Consider the following 9,829-nt stretch of genomic DNA (forward strand, 5'->3'; position numbering starts at 1 on the left):
TTACTGTATAATCTTACCTGAATAGAGTTAGGAGCATTTTTCTATGAATTATTCATTTTGGCACATACCCTGTAAAACATCTAATGTCTCTAACCTTTTGGGACCATGGGGCTTCCCCAACCAGTATTTAGAGTAAAATCTCTGTGGTAGCACTTTACCAGTTTACCCCCTCAGCTCTTTTTCAGGTCTCGGCTCATGTGAATAAGAAGGCCAGAATGCTCTTCTGGGAATGCACAGCATGGATATATATTTTTTACTATCGCAGCAGAATTGTTTTGAATACACTTTGGCCATGAGGTTAAAGCTCTCCGCAAGGAATACTTCAGCAATAATTCTGCCGCCCTCTAGCCGGGCGCTGAAATCCCTCTGGAATGCTGGCATTACCCTTCAAGAATGGTTCTGAAATGACTTTACGCACTTGCTCAGCCTTTCTGTTCCTTTTGAAATTCATCCAGAGTGCTCACGGTAACCTTCAGTCAGATGCCAGAATAACTTCTATGTTGTAGAAGAGTTTCTGTAACACTTTATTATGCAATGCGACACAAACTTACTTTTTGGAGAAGACGCCTGATAGGAACAGCTAGTCCAAACTGTCCTGGTGCATATCCTGTGGTGAAGTTATTTCAGCTTCACTGAAAACGGCTGAGAAATTATGTAAAGGGATTGTTAAAGGACTAGTGTAATGTGCAGACGAAAAGGTTGGGTTTCCTTATTAGATTCTCCTGCCACCACCACCACCACCACTACTGCTACTGCTATTATTCCCACCCCCACCCCAGCCCCTGTTATTATATATGGAGAGACTGGGCCCTGAGTCTTGATCTGGCACTTACATCAAATGAAAGCCAGTGAGCTTGGTCAGAAACAAAATGTATTCTTGGGACTTGCCCCAAACTTGAACAACACATATAAATCAAATTATTTTCAAAAATCAAATGCATGGACTATGTATATTTTTCATTAATCTATTACTTCATTTATTCTTCATGCATTTATTAAGTACCTACTATGTGCCAGTGCTGTACCGGGTACTAGAGATACATGGGTGGACAAGATAGGCATGGAATTTATAATGTAGCAGGAGCTGTGTTATTTGTAAAGTCACCTGGAGATAGAATCAGGATCAATGGTTTTCACGTGACCAAACATATAAACTCTATGCTCCATAGTTGTCTTAGTTTTCTGGTTATGCTGTGACAAATTACTACAAACCGGGTGGCTTAAAAGAACACATTTTTTCTCTTGTGGTTCTGGAGGCCAGAAGTCCAAAATAAAAGTGTCAGCAGAGCCACACTCCCTCCACAGTCCTAGAGGAGAGTCCTTTTTTCCTTCCTCCAGCTTCTGGTGGCTGCTGGCATTCCTTGGTTCATGGTAGCATGATTCCAATCTCTGCCTCTGTCTTCACATGACCTTCTTCCCTCTGTGTCTTTACATGGTCTTCCTATAAAAACACTAGTCACCAAATTTAGGTCACATTCTAATCCAGTATTACCTCTTCTTAATGATTGCATCTGCAAACGTTTTATTTCCAAATAAGGTCACATTCTGAAGTTCTGAGACGATGTGAATTTTTGAGGAACACTATTAAACCCCGAACAACAAAGTGTTCATTTTATTAAAACAATTAATTGGAAGGTTTTCCCCCATGCGTTTGTTTATATGTAAATTCACATAAATATATGAATGTGATACGTTTGTATGTAAAATGTACATCAATGTATATATATGTATATATGTATGTGTGTATACATACATACATATATACATATATATACACACATACATAAATATGTAAATGTGATTTCTTTATATTTATACTATTCTTTTTAGTGTATGTTTTTCTTCTTTTTCCTTTTGGGTTCCTTATTCCTTCTGTTCCCTTGAATTATTTTATACCCCCTTGTCTTGAAGTAACCTGCTGTAATAAGCCAGCATATTTCCTTGCATTTTATTTCATTTCCATGTGATAATATACAAATGCACTGACATATATCAACATGTGAATATATATGTTTAGTGTTTTGGAACATTTTTAAAGTGAGATCATATTATTTGCACATTTCTATTTCTGACAATTGTCTCTCACTGATAAAGTATTATATCCAAGTATATTTCTAATTCATTCTTTTGATATGCCATAGAAAAAAATGCATGGCAACATAGTCCATCACTTCTCTGTTGATGGACATTCCCTGTTTGTCCAATTTATGTTTGTTGTTGCTTTTCTTGCCACTAACAAAAATGCCATAATGTAATAAATATCCTTCTGTATTGATGCTTATCTTTCTGAAAGAATCCCACTATTCTGAGTAGGATTTCTATGTGTGTCTGTGTGTGTGTGTGTAATTTTAATGGCTTTTAGAAAGGTTGCTTTCCAAAAAACTTCAATGATTTACATTTTTATCAGTCATCTTTGTGGGTACCTTGACCTTTTCCTTCATCTTAACAGTGAAATCTTTTTTTCCTACCAGTATAGGGAGTCAACAGTGCTCTGTCACTGTTACTTTAACTTGCATTGTTCTGACCAGCTTTAAGATTGTTTTCTGTGTTACGTGGACATTTGAACTGGCTCTTCTGTGAATTGCCTCTGTATGTTCTTTGCCTGTTTTTCTATTGGGTTCCTTATTTCCTTCCTGGTGACTTGTACAAACTTTTTGTATCTCATAAACATCACACCTCTATTTGCGTTTCACTTGGCTCCAAACAGTGTTCACGGTTTTGTTCACTGACTGTGTTCATGGTTTCTTTGATACACAAAAATTTTGAATTTTTATATAGTCAAATATATGTCTATTTTCTTTTATAGCCTCTGGATTTCTAGTTTTCATTAAGGTCTCTCCTACCTCTCTCTAAATTGTATATGTAATGTCTTAGATTTCCTCACTAAAAATATTTTTTTTGGAACTTCAGGCAAACACACATGTATCCACCACCTAGAACAACAAATGTCAGCACTCTTTCTCTTTTGTTTCATATATTTTCCTTTCCTTTTAAATCCCTACCTAATCCAATTCCCTGCCTTGAGTCCTATATCAGTTAGCGCCCTTTTAATTGGTTAGATTTTGCTGAATACTAACTCTTCCAAGAACCTAGTTGGTTAAAACAAGTATTTATATAGCTCACAATTCTGCAAGCCAAGAATTGGTGCTGAGTTCAGCTGCATTGTTCTTTTGGTCTTGGCTGGGTTCATTCATGGGTTAAAGTCAGCTGCCAAGTTGACTGAGCACTAGTGAATTTAGGATTGCCTCAGCTGGGTTGGCTGAGCCCTACCCCACATGGCTTTCATATTCAAGTAGGCTAGCACAAGCTTGGTTATATAGGTGTCTGGGCAGGGTTCCAAAAGAGAGGACCAAAGCATGCAGGGCCTCTAGAATCCTAGGCTCAGAAGTGGAACACTGTCCCTCCTATTACATTTTATTCCTCATGGTAATTTCAATGTTTATTTGTAAATTATACCTCGATAAACCTGGGAAAAATAGTCATTTCTTATATTTACTTTATGTATTCTATCCTATCACCTCAAGTTGGGGTAACAAATTCTTATTCTTTTTCTTTTTCTTTTGATGCAGCCATTCTAATTTTAATAAGTCAACACATAGTATAATTCCAGTGAATCATTATCCAAAGGATAGCCAGCTCTTTGGTTTGAGGTTCTGTATATATGCAGTTCAGTAAATTCAACATAGAATATTGTAGAGGAGCTTAGTTTTATATTTTGAAGTACAAAGTGTATTCATAGTGCTGACCTTGCTAAAAGCTGTGCAAAAGTGGCCTTTTCTTGAAAAATGCGTTATAAAGTCTGTCAAAATACAGTAACCCAAAAGGAATTGTTAATGTGTCAATTAAAAGAATCGTTGTTAAATTCTGAAGACTGAGAATTTTAAAGCATAATTTTGTATTATTATTATTATTAATCATTGCCAGGATGCAACATTTTTCCACATGTGGGGACAACGGAACATACAGATTTGATCAATATTTAGACCCCTTTCACCTTTTCAATGCAAATTTCTTCTTAATGGTAAAAGACAATGCACTTAATTGAAATAATGTATATGGCTTCTTATTCTCTTATATTGAAAAAGTCACAGATGGTGGTTGAATTAATAAGGAGGCATGTCATATATTTGTGACAACAAGATGTGTTGGAGAATCCTCAATTCAAATATTTTGACCAGTTGTTAAACGACATATTAAAACAAAACTTATGGATTTGGAAATATGCTCTGAAACAATAATAGAGAAATCACTGGTTCAAGACGCATCGGTTCAGGTACTAGCTTTCAGTTTTGATTGCTGAACATTTTGAGATGATTATGTGTATCATATCAGAAAAGCATATGTTTTATGGTCAGATGGGGCTGGTTTCAAAAGTTTAGATTTTTTGCCTGCCTGTCCTTAGAAAAGTAAGTTTTAACATTTCCAGAATGATTATTTTCTTACCTGTAAATTCTGAAAAATTACCCTTACCTCATTAAAGCCAAAATGAAATAATATGGGTAAACCTCTGGCTCAAAGCCTGGTATATAGGAAATATTTAATGCTTTAGTGTTCTGTGCTTCAATTTTTCTTTTTCAAAGTGAAGACATGATACTCATGGTGGAGCTGCTACAGACTAGTGCTTAAGAACATGGGTTTGAGTCTGAAGAATCTGGGTTAAAACTCCAGCTACGCCACTCCAAAGCTATACAACTTTGTGCATGTTAGGGTAGATGAACTGAGGTTTTAGCTTTGGCCTTAGATTTTGGACAGCCAGTTAACTATATACCAATTTCAATGTCACTTCTGGTATCTTGGACTCTGTCCATGATCAAATAAGTTACGAGTCAGTGTTATTTACATAAGCAAGGTATGTCTTTCAGGTGCATTACCAGTTTACATTTGGATTATTATTCAGGAAAATTTACTCTTTCCCCTCCCATATGTATGGGATATACTCTTCTTCCTATCAGTGTTGGGCTTGGCCTTGTGATGTGCTTGGGCAATGGGACGTTAGTGGTTGTGATACAGGCAAAAGTTTGGAATGTGCTTGTGCAGTTGGCCTTCTATCTTCCACCTCTGCCACCACCATGAGAATAGCTCCTGAGCAGCTGCTGCTCCATCAGCCTGGGATCCAGAATGCCCACCTGCAGAGTAGACCTGAGCCCAAGCTGCAGGGAGGAGCCGAGTCCAGCTGGTCCTGCAGCTTGCATCAGTCACCCAGCCTACATCAGCTGGTTTTCAGGTGACTTACAGATATATGAGGAAGACTACACAATTGTGGTTTTAAGCCACTGAATCTTGGAGGTGGTTGCTTACATAGCGTATCTGTCTAATACAGCCTATGACTATGCAATTTCATATAAGGTAAACATTCAAGATTTGACTTAAAGTGAAATATTTCTCAACAGCTTTATCTCATAAAGTTCTATTATTCAGTTGATGCATTGAAATAAGAGCACTAGAATAATTAACAATGATTATGAAAGCGTTGATTTTTTGTACAGAAATAGTTTTTTAGAACTTTCAAGTTTAAATAGGGAAAATTTTGCAATATGAATATTAGTAGAGAGTTTCTTAGTGAGACAATTTTGTGGAAAATATATTCCTTGATCCAACAAACACTTACAACAGTTAAAACAATATTAGGCCAAATAATAGACATCAGACTGTATCATAAATCCAATCTTCACAGAATAATAGACATCAGACTGTATTATAAATCCAATCTTCATAGTATTTTGTATGTTAAACAAGTAACCACTGAGAACTGATTTAAGTTTGAACCACTGGATTCCAGAGAAGTTATCAGAATGACTGAGTGTCATACTTTTAGAATGACTTGAGCTTTGGTAAAGAACATTACTTTACCATGAGGTATTTATTTTCATCATTATCATCTTAATTGTTACATCTTCATATTATGAAGCATATATCAGCATAATTTGATTGAAACTAATGGGAACAGACTCTGGCTGCTTAAGTAAAAAAAATCTGTCTATCTATCTCCCCCTCTCTCTCTCTAGACATTGAACAGCTGGAAGGCAAAACAGAAGATTTTAATCCAAGAATGGAAGGAGCTCTGGCAGTTCAAGAAGGAATTCCCCAATACTATTTCCAGGGTGCTTCTCTTATGTTGGCTGAGCTCAAACCATTTTCTAATTGTTATTTTTAAGATTCAAATTATAGGGAGCGAACAGCTGAGTAACCTAGTGAAGAGAAGGTAGAGAACCACTGGAATTATTGGGTAATTATCATTCCTACCTAAGGTATCAGGAAATTACTGCCAGAGAAGGTAGAATGGATACTGGTCAGCCAAAACCACCTCACCATTACATGTATTATTGTTGTTATGAATATTACTATCATCATTTTTATTCTCAATTGCTACAAGTTGAAGGAGAAGATCTATGCCTGAGACCTATCTCTAATGTATGATGTGAGAACTCAGAGCTAAGATGGAATTTATGGCTGTGCATGAGTCAAATAGTGAGAAGTCCCTGGAGAGAAGAAGAGATGTTTCAAGTATGGACTAATTTGGGACACCTGTTCATGTGTGACAAGACATTGATATCTATGACTGTCTTTCCTAATAGAGAACTGTTGGTCAGTATATAAACCTGGGTTTTTCCAAGAGCATTTTATAGATTCCTCTGAGGTTTCTGCCAACAGGATGGGAATATTCTCCTTTCTTCCTTGTTGAGTGAGAGGTGTTTTACCAAACATTTTACCTTGCTTCTAGCCAATGTCTCCATACTACTACTTTATTTTTCCCCCAATACTTGTGAAAATCACTTCAATTTTCTTGTCTTTATTATAGTTTGCTTAGGCAGTCAATTACTGTGTCCTGTGTGTTTTGGATATGGCTTTAGAAAAGACAGGACAAAAGAGATGCCCATGCTTTGAAGCTTAACAGGAAAGCCAGTTAAATAAATATTATGAGACTAATCAAAGTTTTGATAAAAGTGCCTTGAAGGAGACATGAAGGGTGTGATGGTGATGGAGGCCTGACTTAAATATGGGGGGCCAAGGAAGCCTTCCATCAGGACTATAGTTTAGAATAAGACACTGAGGTTGAGTAGGAGTTAAGGGGCTTAAGAAGGGTGGGACAAAGGTGGTAGGCATTGGGAGCAACAGCAAGTGTGAGGGCCAAGAGGTGGGAAGTTGCTCAGCCCCTGGAGAATTCTTAGTAAGACCAGTGCTCCTGGATTACAGTGAGTGGAGAAAATTGGTGAGAGAAAAGATTTCCCTTTCTTTCTCTAATGGTAAGGGCAACAACTTTCAGTATTTGAAGATGTTTCATCTTATCAGGTGTGCCAATCTTGATAACTTTTTAAAGAGGGAGTGGAGAGAGAAGATGGAAATATGAAAGAAGATGATACTGGCTAGTTTTCACGCATGCTCCATAAAAGCATTGGAAAACCACAACTCTGCCTGTCTCATTTCAACTCAGTCTTCCACCTCTTAAGCTGCAGTGACTAATGAGAGATGCAAATAACAGCTAGTGTTTTGAGTGGTCCTTGCCCTTTTGAAACCTGTTTGAAGACTGGTCATTTTTTCTCTGTTGGATGCTTAGAAAATTTTCAGAAAAACAAGTCAGGCAGAGTGGTGAAACCTATGTGTGCACACATTCCCTCTGGCCCGGTGTTTCCAGTTCAGTGGGCCAACTCTCACTTGTCATATTGAATCCTTTATTACAACAAAATATTATTTTAAAGCTGCACTAACAGTAATTAGAAGCAATTGAGTTTTATCAACTAACACAAACTGTGGGATTTCGAACTTGGATCTTAGCTGGTATTTTAATGAAGTGTGTGTTAACAACCCCAAATCTTCTGTCAGTCCAGCAGCTGAGTTGCATATACAGACCTTTGATGGAGGGACCATGTGTTAACGCTCAGAGGCGTCAGGCTCATGTGTTGGCTCTGCACATCCACACTTTACAAATCTGTCTCCCAGGCCTGTTTTATTTTTCTCCTTCTCCTAATGAATATTCTGATAGTCCCCACATTTGTTCTTATAAAATTTTGGAATTAAACATGATTGTTCCCATGTGCACATTTTAATCATAGATATTTAGATGTGAGTAATGATGACTTAAATGTTCTCTTTGCTTGACTCTTTCATTTCAGCCTGAGATGCTAAAAGGACACATGGCCTGGAGTGTTAGAACTTACTTAGTGAGAAGTAGAAGGTTGAGATAGGAAAAGAATGAAAGAAAGAAGGAGAAGGATGCTCCCTAATTTGAAATGAGCACTTTTAGTGAAATAAATATCTGGAGGAAGCAGAGTGGCTTCCCTTTCTTAAAGAGAACTTTCTAACCTTGGCCAAAGGCCTTTTCAGAAGAAAATTTTCAAAGAATAACCTGAGATTTACTAAAAGTCTCACATAACAAAAGCCAGGGTTGTATGAATCATCATGGCAGAGCTGAGCCTTTTAAAAAATGTAAGGAATGCTCCTATCAGGACACAACCTAGAACAGGGAAAAATGGATCATAAACTTTGCAGACAGATTATACCTAATGTGCATACAATACAAAATAAAGCCTAGTACTTTTAACTTTCTTTCAACCATTCCTATCCTGGCCAATGCCAGAAAATGTATGGAGATAGGAGATGCCATTTACCTAAAGAAGATAATGCAGTTGTCCGTTTTCTGATGGGTTTGATACAAGCAAGGGCTTCCTGGATGCTCACAGGAACCTGCTCAGCACTTATGCTTACATGACCTGTAAGTCTGAGGGAGTTAATACCTGTGAGGCCTCCTTTGACCAACAAGAGATGGGAACTGATGGATACATGCTTCCCCATCTGGGCTGACAGATTGGACACACATCTTATTAGAGTCCTCAGATGGGGGCGCCCAAGTGGCTCAGTTCGTTGAGCATCCGACTTCGGCTCACATCGTGATCTCGCGGTTCATGGGTTGAAACCCCACATTGGGCTCACTGCTGTCAGTGCGGAGCTCACTTCGGATCATCTGTCCCACTCTCTCTGCCTCTCCTCTGCTTGCACTCTCTCAAAAATAAATAAACATAAAAAAGAATCCTCAGATGGTCCCATGGAATTGAGAATCAGTAGGCTATAGCAGTGGCCAATACAAAAACCACATCCCTGTGTGGACTTTTCTTCCTTCCCTGTCCCTTCATCCTAATATACCTGACTCTGGAGTCACATTCTTAATAAATTGCCTGTCTCAGGCATGACTTTAAGAGAACCTCAGGCTTAGACAGTTGGTACTGGGAGAGTTCCCAGAATGTAGATTCTTTGGATGGGATTTTTAAGCTGGATCCCTCACTAGTCAGACTGTAGAAAAACCCATTGCTAATTTTGAGTGAGTGATGATAACATGTTGTAGCATCATAATTGCTCAGATTATGATGCTACCTATAGTGGATTGAGATGAGGTGCCGGTTTATTTAAGGCTGTGGCACCTGAGTGTTATGGAGGCTATGGTAACAATAAGAGTTGTGTAATTTTATGGTTGCCATTTGTTAACTCTTTTAAAAGCTTCAAAAAGAGAAAAGATCAGGTATGATATGAAAATCAGAAGGCCTCTATGGCTAGTGATTAAGGAGGCCCTTGTCCCCTTTAGCCACTGAAAATCAGATCCAGGATCTACTTGTAAGGGTAGCTGAACAGCAAAGGATACTGAATGCACAGCCTTGACAGATCTTACATGACAAAGTCAGGGCCTTATAATAGAAGAGTGGGATCTTGAGCCCTGATCTGGGGATATTTGGGTAGATAAGCCTGAATATCTTAACCCCCCAGGTTCCTTATCTCCTTTAGTCTGGCAGAAACAGCCCCCTCTCCTCTCACAAGAAGATACCAGCCTCCCCCTGCCTGG

The sequence above is a fragment of the Neofelis nebulosa genome, chromosome 3 (genome assembly GCF_028018385.1).
Source record: "Neofelis nebulosa isolate mNeoNeb1 chromosome 3, mNeoNeb1.pri, whole genome shotgun sequence".
Lineage (NCBI taxonomy): Eukaryota > Metazoa > Chordata > Mammalia > Carnivora > Felidae > Neofelis > Neofelis nebulosa.